This window comes from Mus musculus, chromosome 15 (genome assembly GCF_000001635.26).
Source record: "Mus musculus strain C57BL/6J chromosome 15, GRCm38.p6 C57BL/6J".
NCBI lineage: Eukaryota > Metazoa > Chordata > Mammalia > Rodentia > Muridae > Mus > Mus musculus.
In genome coordinates, this window is record NC_000081.6 from 36,341,276 (window position 1) to 36,368,713 (window position 27,438).

Consider the following 27,438-nt stretch of genomic DNA (forward strand, 5'->3'; position numbering starts at 1 on the left):
AGTAACGCTTGTAACAAACTTGGCTCTTATATGTAACAAATTGAGTTCTCATGAATATTCAAATCCTGCTTAAAACTATATTTAGTTGGGGTTGGAGAGATAGTTCAGTTGTTGTGAGTACTTAGTGTTTTTTCAGGGGACCTGGGTTGGGTTTCCAGCACCAACACGAGGCAGCTCAGTCACCTGTCATTCCAATCCCGAGTGGACTTACAGTATTCATGAGGTAAAAATAAATCCAAGGTTCTAAAATCCCCAAGGTTCTGACAAGTGAGAAACTCCAAGGCCATATTCCTGACAGACAACGTCAGCCACCCAGCTGTTCTTGAAGAGGCTGCAGGTATGTTCATTTGGAAGCATTGATGTCTCAGTTTTCCTTTAAAAAGAATAAAATTCTTGAGGCCTCTAGTTTTGTTTAGTTTTTTTCTTCCATGCTTCCTGATAGGTTATTTCTCCAATGATGAAATGAGACAATTCAAACCAGATTAGATTATACTAAACGTAGGTTTAGTGGGAAGCTGCTCTTGGGTGAGTTCACTGGTACCAAGAAAGGAGGCCAGGGATGTCTCCATGGGAAGGGAGAGAGAGAGAGGGAGGGAGAGAAGGAGCAACAGGGAGAGGGAGACAGGGAGGGAGGGAGGGAGAGAGGGAGGGAGAGAGAGAGAGAGAAAGAGAGAGAGAGAGAGAGAGAGAGAGAGAGAGAGAGAGAGAGAGAGAGCACAAAATGTCTGGATTAGGGGGAAGAGCCTCTAGGAGGGGATTATATAGGGAGGAGCCCCTGGGGGAAGGGCATCCCAGCCCCTGGGCTGGAAAGTTTAGGGTTGGGGTCCAGGTAAGGCACACGGGGACTGAGGGATGCTAGGTGGGCCTAGAGGCCTGATCTGCTTTGCTGTGTTAACTGTGCACCTCAGTCCCTTGTACCGGGGCCTGAAACCAAACACTGCCTTGTCATTTAGCTCTGTCTTGGCTTTTAAGATTGCTATAGGTTTTTAGTTTAGTTTGTTTGTTTTGTTCGGTTTGTTTTAGTGCTGTCTTCAGGAAAACACTAGAGCCATGCCCACATCACCCTTTCTTCTCCCACAGCAACTGGGTCCCGCGGCTCGGCTCGGCTCGTGGGCATCAGATGCTTCAGGAAGCCTTTTCATCTCTGTGGAGTGACATGCAGCAGGTTTTGAGAATAAAATTGATGAATGTATTTCTTTTAACATGAATTTATCTGCCCCTTCCCCACGTCAAACTTAAACTTCTGATAAGTTTTCACAAAAAGAACATAAGGATGATTTTTAAGGGGGGGGACTTCAGGCAATGTGGGGTGCCCGGGAGGGAATTTGGTGGCACAGATTAGGGACAGTAAACCAGAACACAGGCCAGAATGAAATCCTTCCTTCCAGGTGTCGTATTGCTTGGAAGTGTTTGTTCGAAGCAGAACCTGACTAACAGACTTCTCACCTCAAGGCTAGAAGGAAGCAGTTGGTGGTGGGTCTCCTTATCACCGCAGTCTCCTGGTACTTTCTGGTTAATGGGAGGGCTGCCTCAAGCAAGCTGCTACAGCTCCAGGGATCACACCATCTTTAGGGAGAGAAGAGAAGGGGCTGCCGCGCCAACATTTGCCCCTGCTGTCAGTAAGCAAAACTTTCTCTGTGTCTTTCCTGGTCACCAGAGAGTGTTTAGGGACTGGACTTTCCATGTGAGAACCAAAAGGGTATGGTTGGTGTAGCCATTCAAGGGTGATCCGACAAGACAGATGGACCTCCTCAGGCCACGCTGCTTTTATCACAAGGGATTCTTGATGCTAAATCATGCCGTCCAGCATCTTTTCTCAGCCTGTGTTCACTAAAAAGCCATGACTAGAACTTTATGTAGTAGATAAAAATAATCCTCTGCTTTCCCATTCTCCCCGCTCAAACCTTCAAATGGTCCCAGAAAAGACTTGCCTAAATGGCATAGGAAAACACTCCCCATTGTCCATAAACCTGGATGAAGAAAATCCTGCGGGTTTCTTCATCCCGCAGGTCTACAATGGTCCAAGCAGACAATGGTCACTGCTTTCCTAGCCGGAGAACCTCTAGCTTGGATTGCATTTCATTATTATTTTTAAATCTGTGTACGTGCATATGTGATGTGTGTATATGATGTGTGTGTGAGAGAGTGGTGTGTATGTGTCTATAAGTATGTGTGAGTGTGTGCTGCATGTGTGTGCACTTTGTGTGGGTATGTGTATGACATGTGTATGTGTGAGTATCTGACTGTGTGTGTTGTGTGTGTGTGAGTGTCTGAGTGTGTGTGTGAGTTGTATGTGTGTGTGGTGTGTGTTGTATGTATGTGTGTGTGAGTTGTGTATATGAGTGTGTATTGGATGTGTGTGTTTGTGGTATATATGTATAGTGTGTATGTGGTACATATGTATGTATACTGTGTGTATGTGTGTGTGCTTGTGAGGTGTGGTGTGGTAGGCAGGCTCTGGTGTTGAGGTCAGAGGACAACTTTGAGTGTGTGTCAGCCATTGTCTTCCACCTTGCTTGACACAGGATCTCTTGTTTAGCACTGTGAATGCTAAGACATCTGGCCTTAGAGCCTCCAGAGGTTTTTCTGTTTCAGCTCCCATAAGAGCCACAGAGTGCTGGGCTTGCTGATGCACACCACATCTGGCTTTACATGGGCTTAGGACGCTGACTTTGGAGCCTCATGCTTGCCAGCAAGTGCTTTACATACCACGCCATCTTCTTGGCCCAAACTTGGATTCAACTGTAATCCAAGGAAAACACACTTGTATCCTGATCAGAAAAAGAAGGTGGATTGCCACCCACAACCCCTACCCCACCTATCTCAGAGCAGTAAATGATCAGGAGTGGAAACTTGGCTGGAACAGGCCTGCCTCCCTTCTCAGACACACACACACACACACACACACACACACACACACACACCAAAGCTGCTGAGAAGCAAGGTGTGTTTGTTTGTAATCACAGTCACATTTGGCAGCAGTCAGCAGGCTGTCCAGCAGAGTGTCTGTTTTGTGACATACTGTGATAGTTAAGCAAGGGAATGAGTGACAGAGCAGCCCCTAGCTCCAGAACATCTCTGTGTAGTGGTGTCATGGCAGCCTGCCTGAAATCAGTCCTCACTGTCCTAGGTGTCTCTCAGGCTGGAAGAAGGAGCGGGAGTAACAGTAGAGAGGCAGAAATCAGGCACATGTGGCCTGTTGTGTAGAAGGAAGCCTTCTAGAAAAGATTGCATACTCCAAGCTAAATGTGTTCTTCCCCCAAGAAAAAAATCTGAAGGGGAAAAAGATTCTTGTCTTTCAAGCTGGAACCCACTTTAAAAGGTACACACACACACACACACACACACACACACACACACACACACAGAGTCCCTGATGCCTGCTACAGGACACAGGGCCTTGAGACTATTATATTCAGTAAAAGAAACCAGATACAAAAGCCACATGCCATTCAGTCCTGCTCATGTGGCTTGCTGGGAGAGACAGATCATAAAAGATGGACAGTGGATCCATGGTCACCAGGGCACGAGAGAAGGAAAGCATTCAAGGGGATTGCTAGTGGGTGTGGGTAGCTGCTAGTGGGGTGGGCACCTCAGACTGGGCGTGGGTACTTGGTAGTGACTATAGTTACCCAGTAGTGGGTATGGTAGTGGGTATGTGTTACTTAGAATGACTATGGGTAACTCATGGTAAGATAGTTCTTTCTTTAGTACTTGCTGTTTCAAATGTGTTCATTGAACAAATGAACATGATTAACACAAACAATGCAATGATGTAATACACAAGATTTTTTCAATTTTTTTTACTCTAATAAAATGTAAGACGTAGGAGCTGGAGAGATGGCTCAGTGGTTAAGAGCACTGGCTGCTCTTCCAGAGGTTCTGAGTTTAATTCCCAGCAACCACATGGTGGCTCACAACCATCTCTAATGGGATCCAATGCCCTCTTCTGGTGTGTCTGAAGACAGCTACAGTGTACTCATACATTAAATAAATCTTTAAAAAAATATATCTAAACCATATACAATGTTCTAATTTTTAAAAAGTGTAAGATTTACTATCTTAGCTATTTATTTATTGTTAATGTGTTTGAAACAGAGTCTTGCTATACAACCTCAGCTGGTCTCAACCTTACAATTCTCCTGCCTCATCTTTTTAAGCACTGGATACAATAGGCACATGGCATCAAGCCATGGCACCAAGCCAGTGGAACCATTTTTAAGTATACACTTCAGCAGAATTATCTTCACTGTATTGTGCATCCGTCACCACCACCCACCTTAGCAACGGTCTTAGTGAGTGTGTGAAATTGTGGCTGTATCCCCTTTTAACCAACACTCAGTGCTGATCCACTCCGCCTCCGTTCTGACCAGCCCACTCTGTTCTGATTCTACCCCAGCAACCCCCTCTCTTTTTCTCACCAACCCTGATGACCTTGGCAGCTCATGTGAGTGGAGTATTTGTCTTTCTGTGACTGGCCTCTTTTGCTTAGAACATGGTATCTCATTAGATGATAAAAACATTCTGGAATTGGACAGTGGCGACAGCCATAGGACAGCGAGTATAATGAGCAGCACATGCCCTTTCTGTTTTGTTGTTGTTGTTTGTTTGCTTGTTTGTTTGTTTGTTTGTTTGTTTGAGACAGGGTCTCACTATCTGGAACTTGATATGACTAGGATGGCCTTGAACTCACAATGATCTGCCTCTCAAGAGCTTGGATTAAAGTCAACACCTAGCCATAAGTGTTCTCCTTATGGTGCCAAGGCTAGCCTTGAACTTTGAGACAGGGAGTCTCCTGGCTTAGGAGGATGATTACTGAAAAATCAAATGCACAGATTCACAGGCACTAGAAGAGCCCACATTCAGTGACACCAGACAGAGGGACAGAGAAAGCATAAGGCTTGAGATCAAGAAGGTAGCTAACTGCTAAGTTAGCCGGCCTCTCCTGGCCGCAGCTTCCTGTTCTGTAAATAAACCACGTAGATTAGAGAAACCTTACGTTGTTGTTTGATGACTCTGATATTTGTTCTTTTTATGTTCCCTTGGCATCCTCCACTCCCCACACCCTGCTTGCCAGACTTGGATCTGGATGCCTTGCCTTTGTCCCAACATGGGCAAGCACTATAACAGGGGTGGACAAGCATCCTCTACAGAAATATCCTGCACTGAGATTGCCACTCCTTACCGTTTTCACAGAAATGGAAACTTGGTCTGTACCCAGGAGGCCAGCATCTCTTCACTGCTGGGAGCCCGATGTTTCCAGCAGCTTTCAGATTACTGAGACCTTAAAACTGAAACAAATGGGGGTCCATCAGCCTTGAAAGGGGCAATGTGCTCATAGCCTCAGCCTGACTGCCTCTGTTTTACAGCTTTATCTTCTTAGGAAAAACACAACAAAGGTTTGGGTTATAAATGGGAAAAGGGAGAATGTCTAAAACACTCCAGGCAAAATATGAGTTTCTCTTTCCACTCTTAGATTCTGTATGTGTAAAAAATGTGTTTCTATCTTACCTTTTTAATTCCAGCACCCAAACACGTTCTAGATTGGTAACCCACACAGACACAGAATCAGAGTCGGAATTCTAGGATATGTTCAGAGGGCGAGGCTGGGCCTCTGGTGGGGCTCTTTTTTTTTTTTAAAGGTTTTTTTTTTTCCATTTTTTATTAGGTATTTAGCTCATTTACATTTCCAATGCTATACCAAAAGTCCCCCATACCCACCCACCCCCACTCCCCTACCCACCCATCTGGTGGGGCTCTTAAAAAGAGTCAACTGCTGTCGTGGATTTATGTATTCATGGGTTAGCGCATTTGTCTTCCAGAGCTGATGACACGGTCAGCAGTTAAGAAGCTCGCTGCCAAGCTTGCTGTCCTGTCTAACTCCGGAGACCCACATGGTAGAAGAAGAGAAAGAAACTCTGCAAGTTGCACACACACACCATAAAATAAATAAATGTAATAACAAATTTTAAAAAGCCTTCCAGAGGCTTTTGTGAACAGAGAATGCAAGAAAGAAAAGAATTATAATATTCATTTTTTCTTATCCTCCTATTTTTTCTTTTTTTCTTTTCTCTTCAAACCTCAAAAATCCTCATTGCCTTCCCACTGTCTACAGAAGGAAGTCCAGATTCCTTGGAACACCACTGAGAACTGTTAACAGCCAGGCTTCACTGCCCCCAGGGTGTCTTGTGAAACTGAAATGTGGCTGTTTGCAGTTTGGCTCTCTCATTCCCCACAAACCTGTGTGACCAGGTGTCTAGGTGCCAGCTAGGAACTGTGGTAAGAGGGTTCAAGATCCTGGTTTACTCTGCTTTTCTACCACACTCGCTGGAATTTCCTTCCTGGAGCATGACGGAACTGGTGTAAAATCTACAGCCGGTTGTCACTTTGGAAACATAGGGACAGACTTCTGGCTCACGTGATCTCCAGGTCATTCCCTCCTCTTGGAAAAGCCTCATTGCTCAGAGAAGCTTTCTCCATTCTCCATGACTGCATCCTCTTGAGGCCTGCTCTCCCCTAAGTCAAAGCTGCCTCCCAGCCAGCCCACATGATATTTGCCCTGTTTATGTTATGTTTATGTCAATGGCCGAATCCTGTCTGCAATAGGCTGATGTCTGCTGGTGTTTCTTTCTCACAGGACTATAAAGTCAGAGCTTTCAGGATTTACTTCTGATTCGCAGCTTGACAGAGAGCTAGCTCCCCCGAGGGTGCTTCCCGTTCTGAGCTTTGTTTCTGCTGAGTAGGAATGGAGGTATGAGCTGTGCCTTAAGGCACAACCAGGAGAACCACTTGAACTGGGGAAGGCAGTTAGGGCATTTGCTTTGGGCCCTCCAGAACAGGTGCTTTCTACTCCTTTGCTGGGGTTACCAACACGAGATTCCAGTATGGTGCTGCTCTGACATTTCAGGTGTGCCCTTCTAACAATGGTAGTAACAGAAACTCCAACCGTCAGCATTGGCAGTGTCACTAGAACAAGGGTGTGACAGTCCTGCAACTGATGGAGTGTCATGTTCTTAATGAAATCTGACTCAGTCTGCGTTGGAAGACGTGCTGAACAGACCTTACTTAGTCCATTGTGACTGGTTCCAGTTGGGAGCTATTGGGTTTTTGGTAGTTAAAATAGGTGTCAGTCATAATGACAAATGTCAGTGAAGTGACTTTTGTACTGTATTCTGCTCCATAAAGACATTTATTACCAAGCAGGTACAAACAGGTATGTGACTTGCTTTGCAGGCTTGGCAAAAGTCCCAGATTTCTGACTTTTAAGGCCTTTGAAAGTCGCTGGCCTGCGAGTTTCACCAGCAGTACATGTGGCATGAGTAAACTTTCTGCTCACACCCTCCAGTAAGCAGCACACGACTAATGTAAAACAGGAACTGGGTACCATCGAAGACATGGCAAAAGACAGCTGGTCCATTTGATGTCTGGACCTGTTCGTGTGAGGTCAAGAGAGTTCATTCAAGATGCCAAGGTCTACCCTACCACCCCATCTCATGTAGCCCGGGCTGGCTTCAAGTGTGCTATATATGTTAGAAGATGTTCATCCTGATCTTCTGATCTTCCTGCCATCCCCTGACTGCCAGGGGATGTAGCATCATGCATGGCTTTTTACGATGCTAGGGATTAGATCGAATCCAAGGCTTCGTGCACACTACACCAACTCTCTACCAACTGAACCATATCCCCAGCTCTCTCACTGTTCATTTCTCTCTCCAAAGAGCAATTCTCTCCCAACTCTGTTTGTTCATAATCAATGCCTAGGGTGTCAGTGGTGAGTCCCCTGCAGGCCTTACAGTAGGCAGGGAACAAACCATCAGGGTGAGGTAAGAAGGAAACTCTGGCCAGTCTAATTTTATTGTAACCGGTGCTGACTTCTATCATCTGGCCTACATCATTTTACTTTAGCCATGTTTAATTATGCACAGCACAATTTTGGAAAAAAAAAAAGGTATTCAGATAACAATTAACTCAGTCCCAAGTGTACCACAATTTAAGACACGTTTACATAGAGATGCTTTACAAAGTACATCTGGCTTCCTTTCACAAGAATGGGTACTGTTGTCTCCGAGACAGTGCCCAAGGTCTTAGGGTCTAGGCAGCTGGTCTGAGGTAAACATAACACTTGTGGGTGTCAGGATTGACCTGGCTCTAAGATAACACAGACGTCACTTAGGCTGTCTTAAAGCATACGTGACATCACTCATAAGAATAGGTTTTATGGTCTAAAAGCAAAGCTCAAGGTTTAGGGAAAAGGGTCTGAGATAAGTTGATTCTGGGCAATAGAGGCAGAGTTTGTCTTACCAGACAGCAAAGGACCACAGGCTGATTCCACCACTCCTGGCCTTCCAGTCCACTGAAGAGGTAAGCTGTGTGTGTAACTTTCCTGGCTTCTCCAGTGTTTTTCTATGTGCACAAGGTCCCCCTCCCCACTCTGCAGGTGTCCTGAAACAAGGAAATGTGAGTTCTTAATTAGTTTTTCAAAAGTTAACAAATTCCGGTAGAGATGATATAGTGGCTCAGTTCAAATGTCGGTTAACTGCCCTCCAGAGTTTAGAATACAACTGATGTACACAGTCTATCCTGAACTGTTAGAGCAACTTAGAGACAAGATGACAGCTGGTTGTCTGGGAAATAAGACCTTAGGTGGTAGAGGTAGTGCCAGGGGAGTTTCACTTCGAGGATCTTTTTCTCCTCTCTGAGACGCCTGAACACACTGAGCACCACAGCATCCAAGGAACATCAGAAAGGGTCTCTGGTCTTAAGTCCACCCCAGTCAGGCCATACACACGCACACATGAGTGCACACAGACATGCACACACATGCTCACACTCAAAAGGCTCATTGGCAGATCTGTTGTGCTTATAACATCCACATCTTTTGGATCAAACTTGCACACACAGATCTTTACAGTCTTGGTCCTGGGTACCTTGCAGGCAAGCTGATGGAGAGCCTACATTTGAGTACTGTGTGGGCAAGGCGGGACCCTGGGTTTCCAGAAAGCAAATCTCTGGTGTTAAATGCTTCTAGGAGCCAAACCATGTCCTTTCTCTGCTCCACTCCTTCCCTAAGAACAACCAAACCTGATTCAGATATCTAATGAGTGTCTGTGTGCATAGGTGCATGTAGGTGTTTGTGTGTGTGTGTGTGCGTGCGCGCGCACCCATGTGTGTATACATGCATGAGCATGTTTGCATATCTGTATTCATGTTTGAGTATATGTATGTGTGAGTGTGAACGTGTGTGTGCACATGTGTATGCACTTATATATGCATGTGTGAGTATATGTGTGCATGTGTGTTCATGTGTAGATGTGAGTTTATGTGTGTGTGCATGAGTGTGCAGGTACACATGTGCATGTGTGCAAGTGTCCATGTGTGAGTGCTTGTATGAGTGGGTGTGCATGTGAGTGGCTGTGCATGTGTGTTTATATGTGTGTGTGAGTTTATGTGTGTGAGTATGTGCACATGTGCATGTGCCAGTGTGTGTGTGTGTGTGTGTGTTCATAGTCATCCATGGATGGCTTCTTCAGGTACAGTCCACCTTGTTTTGGTTTTGTTAATTTTCTCAGACAAGATCTCTCACTGGGTTCTGTAGTTCACGGATTGGGTCACGCTGACATGGAAGATCTAGGGCTCTTCCTGTTTCTGCCTCCCCATCACTGGGCTCGAAAGTGCTCTCCACCACATCTTGTTCTGTACACAGGTGCTGGAGATTGAACGTGGTCCTCATACTTACATGACAAATGCTTTTCTAACTCTGCTACCTCTCTAGTTCCACAAATATGATTTCTCTACAGAGCTCCGTAACAATCCTGAGGCCATGGCCAGTCACAAGATTCACACACAGTTTTAAACATTTATTTAAATGATACGAAAAGCTTGAAAAGTGTCCTCTGTCTCTCTTTTGCTTTCTGGTCTCCATAGGTGAACGGACCCCTCCACACCATCTTAGTCATTATGCACAGCCTCAGCAGATGTCCAAGGGCAGCAGAACAGAAGAACCAGAAAAGGGAACGTGTCTTCTCCACACAATCTGTAAATCACACGTCACCTAGGTTTGCCACAGTAGTAGTGGCAGAAGGATATCCTGTTGGTTTGTGTCCCATGTATCTGGATAGGTCAAATGGCCAAGGTCAGGATATCATATGCCTTGTACTCTCCTGGTGGGACTTGAGATTCTGTTCCTTTATCTTCTTCATTCTCTCCCATCCCTGTCTCAGACTTGCACCTGGCAAAAGGCAGACCTTAATAGCAAGAGATCTATCATCAAGGATGATAGTGAATTCAATATCACTAGAGGAATCCTTGTGGATAAAGAACAGCATAATTATACTAACAAACAGGACTCCTTTCCCTGGGTTTACAGAGGATTCAGAAAGGGCCACCTCCTTGTCTTCTGATTTCCTACTGTGGTTTTGTCCTGTGTTTTCCATCCCCATTACTCTCCAACTCTACCCCACCCCCATGCCTACCCCCACCCCACCCCCACACGAACCCCACCCCACTTCCACCACCATCATCTGGGAGAGCTGGCATTTGTGTTTATAATTTATGAATGGCTAAGGAAAGCCCCAGCATTCATCCTGAGGTTGTTACATAATGGCTGTTAGAACTCGGAAGGGGATACAGCAGGAAGGGCTTAGGAACTGCCAAGACAATACTTTTGAGTATCTATGCCTTTCTTTCTAAAATTAGACATTAGAGAAAACTTCCTTCTTCCTAAAATGCCATAATAGCAAATTATAATAACAAGAGATCTGCTTGGGGCAGAGGCAGGGCTGACGATGGCACAGTGGAGGCTGGCAAGCTGCAGCTTGCATCACAGAACTGTAAACTTCTCAGATTTTATTGTGAAAGTAATCCCACAGTGTGAAAAGTAATAGCATGCAGTATTTGTAATGAGGTGTGTGTATGTGTGTGTGTGTGTGTGTGTGTGTGTGTGTGTGTGTGTGTGTGTGTGTAAGACGACTAAGTCCAGGGTTAAGTTAAATAAAGGTTTTTGTCAGTTGCCTGAGTTATCCAGACTTAAATTCATTCTGTGAATATTTAGCTTTGAAAAAGTATTTTTCCTCCCTGGGCTGCAGAGATAACTCAGTGGCTAAGAAGCTTTGTTAGAGCATCTGAGGAGATGGCTCGGTGGTTAAGAGGGCTTGCTGCTCTTACAGAGGACCTGGGTTCAATTCCCAGTGCCCTCGTGGAACAGCTCACAACTGCCCGCAGCAACTCCACTTCCAGAGAACCCCATGCCTTCTGGCATCTTGGGGTACCTGCATGTACACAGTGCACATAAAGTCAGACAGGTATAGACCATCTAAGCATTCAGGTAACAAACCAGGCATCTGGGGCACATCTGTTGTTTTGTTTTATAAAAAAGAAAGAACCAAGGTATGTTGGGTAGAGTGAAATATGGTGAGGTGGAAGGGCTGCCTTTGCAGGCTCATGCTGAGGCATCCCTTACCCCTGAAGTAGCAGCCATACGATGGGTCTAGTAAAGGCAGAGTTATTTCAGGCATGGGAAGGGGATTTGTGGAGGTAGTAGAGACAGAGAAAGGCAGAAAGTGGTGGGGAGAGGTAGGTCAGGAACACATGAAGAGAGAGGGGGGAGAGGAATAGGGAGAGAGGGACAGAGAGGGTAAGAGAGTAAGAGGGTAAGAAAGAGATGGAGGAGTGGGCAAACAGCCCCTTTTATAGTGATTTATACCTGCTGTTGCCAGGTAACTGTGGGGCAGAGCCTAGAAAGAATGCTAACACCTGTAACCTAGCTCTGAGGAAGGCAGAGACAGGGAGATCTCTGGGGCTTAGGAGCTTCCAGCTTATCAACAACGAACCCCATGTTGAAGGAAGGGCCTGCCTCAAAGGAGTAAGTGGAGAGTGACAGAGAAGGACATCCAGTACTCTCTTCTAGTCTCCACATGCCCACATATCTATCACACACACACACACACACACACACACACAAATAGATAAATAAACAAATATCAACATTTCCCTATGTATATTTATTGGAGGATGTCACAAAAATAATTTTTATTTGTTTTTCCCTGTTTATACTCACATGAAGATATTATAAAACCATTTTAAACTTTTTATCTTACAAAAATAAAATTTAAGTTTCCCAGATGGAAATTGCCAGTTCGTGCCCTCTGAGAAAAGCCTCGATGTTCTGGGCCGTGCCTGTGAGGCTTCTCTGCATTCCCACCAGCTCCTGCCATCCTCCCTGGCCTATTCTTCACCGTTATGATAGGTGCTGAAGTGCCCCGATGGATATTCTTGGGTATGAGTCTACTTCTTGACAACCCTTTTAAAAAAGCATTGTAGGATTCAGCATAAAGGTAAATACAGACCTTCTCCCTGAATAGCTCCCCTTGCTGTTTTCCATTGTTGGTCAGTAAGATGGGGTCAGCAGCTACTTTGAGGGAACAACACCCAGCCCCTGAAGAAGCAGAGAGAGTGAGCCTCGAGTCAAACTTAGCACGTGACATGGATCTTAAAAATAAAAAAAATGCCCACATATGTGTGGATTTTTTTTACAAGGAATTTCTTCATGTCTAGCATTGGAACCCAAGAGTAACTCCTCCCGCCCCCGCTCTTTTGTTCTTAATGCTGGAGCTAAAATTCTGTACATCAGATCCTAACTCCTCCTGCCAAGGTGGATGGGGGAGGGGAGGGAGGCTAGGACAGGACCAGACAGGTTCCGAGTAGCCCAGCAGAGCAGTCAGAACTGGACTGTGGCTACTGCAAGCTCCAGGGAGAGAATGAGATTTCCTGAAACCTCAGAGGAACCCCTTGCTTCCTGAAGGAAAACAATAATGGCCTGAGACATAGCCCCTGGGAGGTGGCCTATGAATAAAATATTCTCTCTTAAGTACATAAAGTCCAGGAGCATACTTTGCCTGTTTTGAGAAGACTTTGGGTTCTTAATGCTACTGTGGAGCAGCTAGACTGCTGTGGAAGTGCTGGGCAGGCAGCCTTTGGCAACGGAGAGATGGTGGGTTAGCCGTTTCAGCTATTGCTTCCTGAGGGCTCGGGCAGGTTTCCTCAAGCCAGCATCCTCAGTGTCCTTGGACTGCTCACAGAACAAAGTGATGGTGTGTAGTTACAGTTCTCACAGGCTGTGTGGATCCCTTGAGACACTGCATGAGGGAAGTGTGGTAATGTGGATCCTCTTCCCGCACATTATTCCCCCAGAGCAAACCTAGTGAGAATATCTGCAGTCTAGATGAAATAAATGTGATTGACAAACCAGTACAGGTAGCATTAGTAATTTCCATGGTGGGACCTGGACTTCCCAGGTCAAACCTATAAGAGAGACGCGAGGCAAACGACTTCTATTTCTGAGCAGTAGCAGCAGGCTGATCAGAGTTCAGAACCCTCCTCCCATCTGCCCCAGCCTTGCCCCGTCAGGTGTCGGGCTGAGCTCAGTTGAGGATGTAGATCTGAGTTGCAGAGTCATTGAGGTGTCTATCCAGCCTGCTTGGTAGTCATGCTGAGTTACCAGAGCTGCCTGCTTAGCTTGCAAGTTCCCTTCCCTGAGGACTACAGAGAGAGCCAGGACACTGCAGGGGCTACACGGTAGGAGGTATGTTGGAGCCACCCACAGACCCTCAAGGGAATGAATTCACCTTGCCACACTTGGGCTGAAGTCTTACCCATTTCCCAAGTTCCATCTGAGAAGCGTGTTGGGTCGCTCAGTCACGTCTTGGACAGCTTTGATAGTTTCTCTTTACTGTCTCTACCAACTAACCATGAGACTCGAGTTCTCGGCTTGGGGCGGCTGACACCAGGACTCCGTCCTCCGTGTCAGAGCTGTCCAGATTTCCTCCTGGCTTCTCTTCCCTCTTCTTTCTGCTATGTCCTTGACTACAGTCTCAGCTCGGATCTAGTAAAATATTGGAAACGTTGTGCTTTATTTGTTCATATTTTGTCTCAAAACCATCTTATCTTTGGACAACCTGAATAATGATATGAGAATTACTCGGTTTATACACATAAACGTTGTCCTTGGAGTTAAAAGGGACGAAGGCAGAGGATAAACCCAGGAGTCTCTACTGTGCACACAGATGCACTGAGAAAGTAACCCCAAGGTCTTCGCCAACCCACTGGGAAAGCAGCGCACCAGTCCCAGGATTCAGAGCTGTATTCCCCGTGCCCTCTCTGCTGTCCTACTCTGCAAGCAGGTGCTCAGTAGGACAACTTTTAGTACCAGCTCAGTAGAGGAAGAAGAGCAAACCCAAGTGTCAGCAGTGTTCATCCCTGTGATAGCAAGCACACGTCACAGCCAGTTTATACGTACATGTTCATAACAAGGAATATTAAGATGTTGGCCTATCATTTTAACTGGTTCTGTTAATTAGTAGAGACATCCAAGCATTTAATACTTTAACAATGTTTCCTAAGTGGACTTCGTGGCTGAGGTGAAGCAGACAGTAAATAATATTCCATGTAACAGGAAATAGGCTGAGGACGTCTTCTAGAAAATTCACTGAACAATCCAGATTTGGGGGCTACACTTTCCAGAGAATAATTCCTGTGTTGTCTAAGCCTTATCATTCTACACACACGAGCACATGCACACACACACACACACACACACACACACACTCATACACACACATGCATGTGCACACACATGCACACCTGTTCTCAACAATCCCACTATAAGAGTAATATCTGGAAGTCCCTTCTGGTTGGCGCCAGCTCCGTGTCACCTAGAGCACTAACTCGGTGGATGGTCCCACAGTTCACAGAGGACTCTTCACATGATCTTAGGATCACTGGTGAGTGGAACACAACATCGGTTCCAATCCAATCAGGACAGGCCTGTGCCAGCAGCAGGGAAGCAGAACACCCGCCTGACCAGGGGCTCAAGTCCCTTCCGGTCGGTGCCAGCTCCGGATCACCTTGGGCACAAACTTAACGGACTGTGCACCTCACACAATTATCATGGGAGACATCAACACCCCACTCTCATCAATGGACAGATCCTGGAAACAGAAACTAAACAGAGATACAGTGAAACTAACAGAAGTTATGAAACAAATGGATTTAACAGATATCTACAGAACATTTTATTCTAAAACAAAAGGATATGCCTTCTTCTCAGCACCTCATGGTACCTTCTCCAAAATTGACCATATAATTGGTCACAAAACAGGCCTCAACAGATACAAAAAAATATTGAAATTATTCCATGCATTCTATCAGATCACCATGAACTAAGGCTTATCTTCAATAACAACATAAATAATAGAAAGCCAACATTCACGTGGAAGCTGAACAACACTGTACTCAATGATAACTTGGCCAAGGAAGAAACAAAAAAAGAAATTAAAGACTTTTTAGAGTTTAATGAAAATGAAGCCAAAACATATTTAGACTTATGGGACACAATGAAAGCAGTCCTAAGAGGAAAATTCATAGCACTGAGTGCCTCCAAAAAGAAACTAGAGAGAGCACACACTAGCAGCTTGACAGCACATCTAAAAGCACTAGAACAAAAGGAAGCAAATTCACCCAAGAGGAGTAGATGGCAGGAAATAATCAAACTCAGGGGTGAAATCAACCAAGTGGAAACAAGAAGAACTATTCAGAGAATCACCAAAACCAGGAGCTGGTTCTTTGAGAAAATCAACAAGATAGATAAACCCTTAGCCAGACTAACTAGAGGGCACGGGGACAGTATCCTAATTAGCAAAATCAGAAATGAAAAGGGAGACATAACAACAGAATCTGAGGAAATCCAAAACACATCATCAGATCCTACTACAAAAGGCTATACTCAACAAAACTGGAAAACCTGGATGAAATGGAAAAATTTCTAGACAGATACCAGGTACCAAAGTTAAATCAGGATCATATTAATGATCTAAATATTAATTTCCCATTTCCCCTAAAGAAATAGAAGCATTCATTAATATTCTCCCAATCAAGAAAAGCCCAGGACCAGATGGGTTTAGTGCAGAGTTCTATCAGACCTTCAAAGAAGACCTAATTCAAACTCTCCTCAAACTATTCCACAAAATAAAAACAGAAGGTACTCTACCCTTCAGTCTATGAAGCCACAATTATTCTGATACCTAAACCACATAAAGACCCAACAAAGAAAGAGAACTTCAGACCAATTTCCCTTATGAATATCGATGCAAAAATACTCAATGAAATTCTCGCTAACCGAGAACACATCAAAACAATCATCCATCCTGACCAAGTAGGCTTCATCCCAGGGATGCAGGGATGGTTTCATATACAGAAATCCATCAATGTAATCCATTATATAAACAAACTCAAAGACAAAAAACACATGATCATCTCGTTAGATGCTGAGAAAGCATTTGACAGAATCCAACACCCATTCAAGATAAAAGTCTTGGAAAGATCAGGAATTCAAGGCCCATACCTAAACATAATAAAAGCAATCTACAACAAACCAGTAGCCAACACCAAACTAAATGGAGAGAAGCTGGAAGCAATCCCACTAAAATCAGGGATTAGACAAGGCTGCCCACTTTCTCCCTACCTATTCAATATAGTACTCGAAGTCCTAGCCAGAGCAATTAGACAACAAAAGGAGATCAAGGGGGTACAAATTGGAAAGGAAGAAGTCAAAATATCACTATTTGCAGATGATATGATAGTATATATAAGTGACCCTAAAAATTCCACCAGAGAACTCCTAAACCTGATAAACAGCTTCAGTGAAGTACCTGGATATAAAATTAACTCAAACAAATCAGTGGCCTTTCTCTACACAAAGGATAAACAGGCTGAGAAAGAAATTAGGGAAACAGCACCCTTCACAATAGTCACAAATAATATAAAATATCTTGGTGTGACTCCATATAACAAGAACTTCAATTCTCTGAAGAAAGAAATCGAAGAAGATCTCAGAAGATGGAAAGATCTCCCATGCTCATGGATTGGCAGGATTAATATAGTCAAAATGGCTATCTTGCCTAAAGCAAGAGTCAATGTAATCCCCATCAAAATTCCAACTCAATTCTTCACTGAGTTAGAAAGGGCAATTTGCAAATTCATGTGGAATAGCAAAAAAACAAACAAACAAACAAACAAAAAACCTTAGATAGCAAAAACTGTTCTCAACAGTAAAAGAACCTCTGGGGGAATCACCATGCCTAACTTCAAGCTGTACTAGAGAGCAATTGGGATAAAAACTGCATGGTACGGGTACAGTGACAGACAGGTAAATCAATGGAATAGAATTGAAGACCCAGAAATGAACCCACACACCTATGGTCACTTGATCTTTGACAAGGGAGCTAAAACCATCCAGTGGAAAAAAGAGCATTTTCAACAAATGGTGCTGGCACAACTGGCAGTTATCATGTAGAAGAATGCGAATTGATCCATTCTTATCTCTTTGTACAAAGATCAAGTCTAAGTAGATCAAGGAACTCCACATAAAACCAGAGACTCTGAAACTTATAGAGGAGAAAGTGGGAAAAGCCTCAAAGATACTGGCACAGGGGAAAAATTCCTGAACAGAACACCAATGGCTTGTGCTGTAAGATGGAGAATTGACAAATGGGACCTCATAAAATTGCAAAGCTTCTGTAAGGCAAAAGACACTGTCAATAAGACAAAAAGGCCACCAACAGATTGGGAAAGGATCTTTACTAATCCTAAATCTGACAGGGGACTACTATCCAATATTACAAAGAACTCAAGAAGCTGGACTCCAGAAAATCAAATAAACCTATTAAAAAGGGGTACAGAGCTAAACAAAGAATTCTCAACTGAGGAATACCCAAAGGCTGAGAAGCGCCTAAAAAAATGTTCAACATCCTTAATCATAAATCAAAACAACCCTGAGATTCTACCTCACACCAGTCAGAATGGCTAAGATCAAAAATTCAGGTAACAGCAGATGCTGGCGAGGATGTGGAGAAAGAGGAACACTCCTCCATTGCTGGTGGGATTGCAAGCTGGTTCAACCACTCTGGAAATCAGTCTGGCAGTTCCTCAGAAAATTGGACATAGTACTACCGGAAGATCCAGCAATACCTCTCCTGGGCATATACCCAGAAGATGTTCCAACTTGTAATAAGTACACATGCTCCACTATGTTCATAGCAGTCTTATTTATAATAGCCAGAAGCTGGAAAGAACCCAGATGTCCCTCAACAGAAGAATGGATACAGAAAATGTGGTGCATTTACACAATGGAGTACTACTCAGCTATTAAAAACAGTGAATTTATGAAATTCTTAGGCAAATGGATGGATCTGGAGGATATCATCCTGAGTGAGGTAACTCAATCACAAAAGAACACACATGATATGCACTCACTGATAAGTGGATATTAGCCCAAAAAACTTAGAATACCCAAGATATAATTTCCCAAACACATGAAACTCAAGAAGAAGGAAGACTATAGTGTGGATACTTCGTTCCTTCTTAGAATGGGGGACAAAATAACCATGGAAGGAGTTATAGAGACAAATTTTGAAGCAGAGCTTGAAGGAATGACCATCCAGAGACTGCACCACTTGGGGATCCACCCCATAAACAACCACCAAACCCAGACACTAGGCAGACTCCAAGAAGAGCCTGCTGACAGGAGCCTGATATAGCTGTCTCCTGAGAGGCTCTGCCAGTGCCTGGCAAATACAGAAGTGGATGCTCACAATCATCCATTGGATGGAGCACAGGGTCCCCAATGAAGGAGCTAGAGAAAGTACCCAAGGAGCTGAAGGGGTCTGAAGCCCCATAGGAGGAACATCAATCTGATCTAACCAGTACCCTCAGAGCTCCTTGACACTATACCACCAATCAAAGAAAACACATGGTAGAATTTGTGGCTCTAGCTATATATGTAGCAGAGGATGGCCTAGTCGGTCATCAATGGGAGGAGAGACCCTTGGTCCTGTGAAGGCTCTAAGCCCCAATAAAGGGGAATGCCAGGACCAGGAATGGGAGTGGGTAGGTTGGGGAGCAGGGGGAAGGAGGAGGGGATAGGGGATTTTTGGAGGGGAAACTAGGAAAGGAGACAACATTTGAAATGTAAATAAAGAAATTATCCAATAAAAAAAGAGTAATATCTGTGGTTTGGTTTTTTTTTTTCCAGAAACTTTGGAAAATACAAAAGAAAAAAAACTATATTTTTTCTATCCACTGGGAATTTTCTTTTTAGTTTTACATATATGTCCTAACACAATGTCTGACATGGTGATGTCATGCCACAGTGTTTTAAAGAAACTGCCCGAATGACTAAACCCATCTCTAGTTCACACAATACCCATGTGTTGCACACTATCTGGGTGGCAAACCCCAGCCTTGGGAGTTTGCACAAAGACAAAAGAAAGCTTATGACTCCAGCCAAGGTTTTATTTCCAGTCTAAACAAGAATTCACAGAATGGGTCAGGCAAACACTTTAAGAAGCATGGACTTTAAGAAGCTTTCTTTCTACCAACACTCGATGCTTTCTGAGGAAATCTCCAGAGACCCTGAGAGCTGTGTGGAGAAAATGTGACATGTGTACTGTGGATAATGGCTTTCTTACAGTCAGTTCTGTAGAACAAGCAAAGTGGTGGCTGGCTGCATACATTAAGTGCAGGCCTGGGATCGAGAAGTGCGAATGAGACTCCTGTGCTATCTTATGCCGCAGACTTCACATGCTCAATGCTGTCTTCTTCCCAGGAAAGCTGCAAGCATTGATAAGGTGATCAGTCGTGGGTGCCTGGCTTTGGGATGGTCAAATTTGGGGGCTCAGTTTCTTAGCGAATTTCTCAAAGTTGTTTCCAGGTGGTGTGTGGTTTTGAACTATTGCGAGCTCTTAACAAATGATGTCCGGAGCTAACTATTTTGGAGGTGGTTTTGGCCATGGCTAAGGTCAGGATGCTACTAAGGTTGAGCACATCAGTGCTCAGCCTACTGGGGGCCCTTCTGGGAGCTGTGTACCATCATCTCGGGGACACGGACATAAACAGCTTTTAGGAAGAGGATATGTTGCAGTTTCATTAGGCCATCACTCTGACTCTCAAAAGTGGAGACTTCAGATTCCCTTCAGCAGCGAGTGCTTCAAGCAATGGCCCTGGGTGAGCAGGGATAACATTCGCCCCAGCCAAAACTTGCCTGTTACTGGCAGAGGATGGAAAATGTGCTCGAGGTCTCAAGTCAGGGAGTGGTGTCTCAGTTCCCACCATAACCACACACGTTATCAGTAAAGCAGGCTGTGCAGGAACAAGCTCAACTTTCCTATGTCTGGGGATTTCCTCTGTGATGTTTTGGCTGAGAGCCTTAACCAAAGGAGAAAAGCCAGCTCTTTTGTGAGTGGTGATGTCGCCCCTGGGGTTCTTTGAGAAGGCATGGCTCTGCTTCCACATCATTTATCTTTTGTCCACTTAGGAAATTGCTCTACAATACAATGGAATCAGAACAAAGAAATGTTCACTCTTTCATTTCTGACTGCAGAGTCACTGTCAAGTTTGATCAGTTTAAAATGTTCTACTTCTTTTTTAAAGCCATATTTTTCCACAGACAAAGAAGGGTGGTGTGTTAATGCTCTCCAGCTTGGCGTCTCATCTTTTTCCATCTAAGCATTATTTCATGGCCAAGTGGTTTGCAGGGTAGGCTCTTCCCGTGTGAGAGCAGGAAATGGCCTTAGATCAGAAGGTGTCAAATTCTATGATCCAAGGAGGTGACTGTAGGCTGACCACGGCAAGTTCATAAGCGTGTGCACATACACAAACACTGATACAAATGCACACGTGCCCCACACACACACTCGCATGGGCACACACACACATACACACTCTCATACACACTTGCACACACAGTCACACACACTCTCATACACATTCACACACACTCTCTCACACACACTCACACACACACACTCTTACACACACACTCTCTTACACACACACACACACACATACACGCACACACACACGCACACACACACGAACACGCACACGCACACGCACCCGCCTAAACTGCTTCACTTTATGTTCAGCTTCCAAGTGATACTGCATTTTAACAATGAGTAATGTGATCAGATAAAGTTAAAACTCCCCAATAAGCCCTACCTTTAATTCTACTGGATAAGAAATAAAGCCCAGAGAGTTTGATCAACTACCTGTGGCACTTGGTTACTTTGTGAAAGAGCCAAGACTAGAATCCAAGAGTTCCCACTAACTCTTGGTGACAGAATGGCTCGCTGCTTCACAAATGTTCTCTGACCCAGGCACTGTGGTACAGGCTATGTCCAAAACAACTCACTTGATGCTTCTAATAACTAGTTTGTTTGTTTTGTATTTTTTTAATGTATTTTTCACTAACTTGAGCATTGAGTTACATAATAACTGGCCTATTAAATACCTCTCCTCATTAAATATCCTATTTCTTATGCTTGCTTCAGAGGAATTTGTGGTCAAGTCATATTACCATTTAAAATATGTAGGATATATCAACATTTGCAAATTCCATTCATTTTAAGCAGTGTTGTAGCTAATGTTAGTGGAGCCACAGTTGGCATATGTACAAATATATAATGCCATCTGATGTTAAGATTCTCTTCATGAAAGCAACATTTTCAAAGAGTGCCATGTTTTTTGGGGGGTGGTGATGGTTATAACACTTTTCACTGTTGTGGATTCCTGTTGTGGATTGTTTTGTGAATATACCTTGGATGGTCATAATGCAGTACACTAGCCACACTGTCTTTAAAACATTTGTTTATTTATTTAATGTGTGTATGTGCAAATGCCTACATACATCTGTGTGCCATATACATGCAGTGCCCAAGGAAACCAGAAGAGGGCGTCAGATTCCCTGGGACTAGAGTTACAGAGGTGTGAGCCCTCACATAGGTCCTGGAAATGGATCCTAGGTTTCTGGAACAGTAGCCAGTGGTCTTACCTAATGAGCCACCTCTCCAGCCCCTGCCACACTATCTTACAAGTGTCTATCTGTTTATTCCAGTGGGACATGAACTGCTTGAGGGCAACCTCAGCATTTTAGAAATCTGGGCATCCAGCTTAGACCACATTCTCAATGAGCATTGCAAGACGGGGTCTCCAGGCCTGGGGGAAGGAATGAGTCATAGGTTATGCCTCTATACCGAGTGCTTTTTCCAACAAAGAAAGCATTATACAACGTTGACATCTCTTGCTGAAACCTACTCTCTTAAAAGCTCATCACTGGTCTTAAATAGGTCCTAACTACCTCTCTTAGACTAAAGTTAAACTTACAAATGAAGTCTATTTAGCATAAGGATGAAAATGGAAGAAATTTCCTGAAAGTTCTCTACCATTTTCCTTTACCCTTCAGATATTTTGACTACAAGACAAACAAACAAACAAACAAACAAACAAACAAACAAACAACTATCCATCTATTACTGTCCTTTAACATTTATCTGTTTCACCATGTGTGGGGCACACAGCTGTAATGACAGCACTCAGGAGTCCGAAGCAGAGGCAAGAGAATGTCAGGGGTTCCAGGCTAGCCTAAGCTAAATATTGAGGCCTTGTCTAAAAATGAACTAACATGAGCTGTCTTGCTCTACAAGTACTAAACCCTATCTTAAAAATGTAGGGACTTAGCAGAGGACAACTTAATGGAGGGAAAGGAGAAAACTGTGTTCTTGGTAACACCTTTTAGGTTCCCAAATCTGGCTATGCTAAAGGCAGTGCAGCCTCTAGGCTTCTCAGTTACCTAAACCAATAACAACAGTGTTTTGCTGCTATTGGTGCTAGGGAAAAACACAGGGCATCCAGTCAAACTTGAAATTCAAATAAACAATGACATTAAAAAAAATCCTAAGTATGTTCCAGATATTACATGAGACATGTACTGCTTTGTCCTGGCTTATCTGAAGCAGAAACACAACCGGGTGGCTGTGTTTTTCTTTGCTAACTCTGGCAACCCAACTTGCAACCAAAATGTATTAGTGTTGGTGGTAAAACACAGTGTTCACAAGAGAACCGGAAAAACGTCTGTTGTTTGGGTGGATGGAAGATATGAGTCCTCAGCTAGATGTGACAGAATGACAAAGCTTGGGGGTGTTGCCTCCCGGATTGTTTCCAGTAGAGTGTCACAGTGCTGAGAGGGGGAAGTGGCAAGAATATAGGTGTCTGTGCTGAGCCACGGACCAGCAACTTACACACACTTAGGAATAAAAAGACCAAGTTAAAATTAATCATATTAATTTGTAAGTGGTAAGGAGGTGTGTGTGTGTGTGTGTGTGTGTGTGTGTGTGTGTGTGTGTGTGTGTGTGTGTCATGGTGCAGTGTTGGGGTCAGAGAACAACTTTTGGGAGTCAATTTGTTCTGGACTTTTACTATATGGGCCCCAGGGATGAAGCTCAAGTTATCAGGCTTGGTGACCAGGGACTTTACGTACTGATGAGCCACGTTGCTGGTCCTCAAGTTGAAATCCAAAGCATATTTAACAATTTCCTCCATGACTAGCACAGTCAAGGAAGGAGAAATGATGAAAGAAAAAAAAAAGAGGGAAGGAGAGGAGAATGGGAATAATATGGGTGACAAAAATTTCTGTCTCAGAGAGGGAGGTCCTGACAATAATTTAGGGGTGGCATTGGTGACTTGGTTCCCCCAGAACTCTCATAGAGTGTGTGTATCTTGGGGCTAAGTGCAACTGGTCATTGGAATGGTATGTTCAGCCATCATTACCACCAAGCTAGTGTACACCCTTCAGATATGAGCTCTGGCTTTCTGTCTGAGTCACATCTCTCTGATCACTCTGATGTGAGAGGGCACACCAGGTGAGAAAGTGAGAAATTAGCAAACCCAGGTGTCTGCTGAGACAGAAGGAAGGGCACAGCATGTATTCAGAGGCACTAATGGGAGAGAAAGTTGGCACTGAAGGGTTGGACACAGCACCTGATGGTTGGGTGGTGATGCACCTGCTCCACACTGCCTTCTGGCTGCAACTTCTAGGGATGGGTTTACAAATGTATGCCTGGTTCCCATTGCTTGGCTAATTCTGTCCTGCCAAGGGATCTAGCTTCAGCTCTGATTCCTGGACACCTTTGACCCTTGTCTGACACTGGATTATTTGTGTTTGTTTGTTTGTTTGGCTTGGTTTTTCCAGACAGGGTTTCTCTGGGTTGTTCTGGAAATTGCTATGTACAACAGGCTGACCTCAAACTCGGAGATGTGCCTGCTTCAGCCTCCCAAGTGCTGGGATTAAAGGCATGGCCACCACCTCCAGGCTTAACATTGGGTGATTTAACTTTCCTTCCTCACACTGGCTCTCCAACCCCGCACAGCACAGTGACACTGTTAACACTGATGTGAGAATTCTGCTTTGGAGGAAACTGGATATGTTCTTTCATTACAGCTGTGAATTCCCCCACACTAAAGTTTCCAAACCCTCACTGTTACCCTGGGTGAAAAAACTAATGTCTTGGCTCCTCAAAAGTAAACGGAGAACTCAGAAAAATGATAAAGACACCTGGTCAAAGTGCCCAAGGTACATCACTGATGCTAGTTGTGTGGAAGATGTGTTGGCTATGAACCATGACATGTTGAATGAGGTGACACAGGTACTGAGGTATGCGACACAGCAGCATAGCCAAGTATGTGACTAGGACAGTGAGGGGACGGTGTTTCTAGCCACGTTTGTATTAATGAAACTCATAGATTAAGGACATCCTTTTAAGTATAAGACAACAAAGCAAAAAGCATATGCTTGCTGCAAAGCGCAAATCTGCCCACACCTTATTTGTCACAGGTTATTTGATCACACTGTGCGTCTTGAGATTCTTATTTAGCTGTGGTGTGGCTCAGCCTTAGCACACACCTTTAATACAAGAGCTCTCTGATTGAATGTTGTAAACTGGATTAATGAAGTCAACCATAGGTCAAGAAGCAGAGCAAGCAACCAGTTGACAGGGAGTGGACACAGGATTATTAGGAAAACCATAGAGAGTAAGAGGGAGCCAGGAAGACAGATAGAGAGACTCACAGGAAGTAGAAAGGAAGGATATTGAGTTTGAAGGAGGTTTTTTGAGAGAGGGGCATTTCTCCTGGGGCATCTGCTGAAGAAGAAGGTCAGCTAGGTGCTTTCTGTACCTCTCTGAGCTAGCAGGCTTTCATTCTAGCTTCTGACTCCTGAGTCTTCATTGGTAAAATTGAACAATTAAGATTTTGTTAAAACAAACAAACCAACACTCAATTTATGGGAACCAGTGATCTCACTGCCTCATGAGACTGAACAACATCTGTATCAGGAAAGCTATGGTTGGGAGATGGAGGACATCTTGGCTACACTGAACCAACCACCTGGGAAATTCTGCCCTGGCATCTGATATGTGACAGCCCCTCTGTTTGTCTTTCTTTCTCTCCCAGAAATCAAGCCACATCCCTCAGGTGACAGAGTCCATGTACTGTGATGGGGCCTTGTAACCTCTCCCACACCCCCCTCCTGGCCACAGCAGGATAAGTTTACGGTTCCTCCTATTGCCCACCACCATGGTTCCAAGCTAGGTCACATGGTATGAAGCTTGCTACCATCCCTGCAAACCTATCAAAGTTAGAAAGCCCCTTTGTTCTCCAGAACTAAAGGATCTGTCTCCATTCAGGACCCAGAGATGCTATTTCAAGCACAATGTCCAAACTCTCCTAACATACTGGCATTTTAAGGAAAGACTTTCTTGCCCTTCAAGACGCCATGGTAACTGCCCGTGGTCACAGTGTGGTGTCTCACCTAATGTTCTGCCACTTCAAATTCCAATCATGAAGGCCTGTCATCCAGAGTCTTTCTCCCAGTGAAGCTCACATGAAGGGTTGTTTTCTGTCAGTTCCTTCCAATGAAACTGCTATTCTTTCTAACTGTACCTTAGCCTAGGCTGGTGTTCAGCCAAGCAGAGATATGAGTACTTGGCAGAGGGACCTGGCTACTGTGACATGTTGATGGTATTGTGATGGCCATAATGGCCTCTCTCCCTCTCCAGCTCCCCAGGCTCAGCACGTTCTTCCTGGAGCATAGTTTGAAGGTAGATATATATTTCAATAACTCTGTGTAAGGTTTCACAGGCAGTAGATTTTGCCACAGGTGACATCATCTTGGTGTCTCTGTTAGCTACTTTTCTTCCTGCTATGACACAATATCCACAAGATGCCATTGCAGAAGGAAGGATTTGTTCTGCATCAAGGTACAGGATGACACATTTTATCATAATGGTGATGGCCTGGAGCAAGAGGCTTGTTAGTCAACCACCAGGAAGCAGAGAGTGAAAGAGAAATGGGAGCAGATTATGTAACCTCAAGGCCTGTCCCCTAGTGACCCACTTCCTCCAGCAAACCTCCATTTCCTAAAGGTTTCACAACCTTCCCAAACAGTGAAACCAGCTGGGCCCAGAGTTTCCCACCTATGAACCTACAGTGGACTTTCCACACTCAGACCACAGTAGTGCCCAAGAAGTTCTGGTTTGGGGATATTTTGTATTTCTGCTTTGTTTGTAATACAGGTCTTTCATTGGTTATCTGGGCAGTTGTTTTTTGACACCGTACTTTACTCTGTAGCCCACGCTAGCCTGGAACTTACTGTGTAGCCAATGGTGATTCTTCTGTCTTAGCTGCGTTACAGACAGGTTACCACAAAGATCTGTCTTAGGAAACTGCATGAGCCACCTTTGTTCAATGAGGTGGTCCTTTGTGATCAAACTCCCAAGTCCTGATATATTCCTTCCAATGATAGTCGGTGCTCTCAGCCAGAATGACATTTCCTACATTGCAACACCTTTGGGCCAACTCTCATTCCTTCGTTGACTTACTCAGTTAGGGTTACCTCCAACCAATTTGCATATCCTGGCTCACAAGGCATTTTCTTCTGACAAATGATCATGGTGTCAGCAAGCATATTTACAATTTTCAAAGAATTTACAGGAAAGTAGAAGCTATAAAAACCATAATAAACCATGACGTTAGATTCTTCTAAAGATGGCTGTCATCATGTGCCTCCAAACACAGCTACAGTTGGCTGTAGGATATCATCAAGCTGCAGTGCTCCCATGGCAACCAGCATACACTCAAAGCTTATAAACGTATACTAAGAGTGGAAAATGTTCTGTATAGCAGTGGGAAGAGCCAGGTCTATCCCAGTTACACAACAGATCAGCTGTGTGATCTGTGCAGCTATTTATAACTGGAGCATGTTTTCCAGTTCTGTCATTGTTTCTCAAAGTGTGTGCCTCAGATCACTGACATCAAATCCTATAGCTTTGGCTTCTTCTTCTTCTTCTTCTTCTTCTTCTTCTTCTTCTTCTTCTTCTTCTTCTTCTTCTTCTTCTTCTTCTTCTTCTTCTTCTTCTTCTTTTAGAACATGATTTCAATATTTTCAACTGTTAATATTCAATGAACAGAATAATTATTTTAAGATATATTTTGTTGTTATGTCTCCCTTTTCATTTCTGATTTTATTAATTTGGATACTGTCTCTGTGCCCTCTGG

General features: G+C 44.1%; 1 long non-coding RNA gene across 2 annotated transcripts; it reads right to left on the minus strand.

Annotated features, from left to right (window-relative positions):
* Positions 1-685: 685 nt before the first annotated feature.
* On the minus strand, positions 686-27,252 carry Gm33936. Of its 2 annotated transcripts, XR_383927.2 has the most exons (8): positions 25,694-27,252; positions 13,650-13,879; positions 12,889-13,133; positions 12,345-12,433; positions 8,302-8,442; positions 5,186-5,291; positions 1,447-1,566; positions 686-1,144 (listed from the first exon to the last, which is right to left on the minus strand). It is a non-coding gene; the product is annotated as a predicted gene, 33936 (long non-coding RNA). The 2 variants fall into 2 exon arrangements; XR_383926.2 differs by lacking the exon at positions 12,889-13,133.
* Positions 27,253-27,438: the final 186 nt, after the last annotated feature.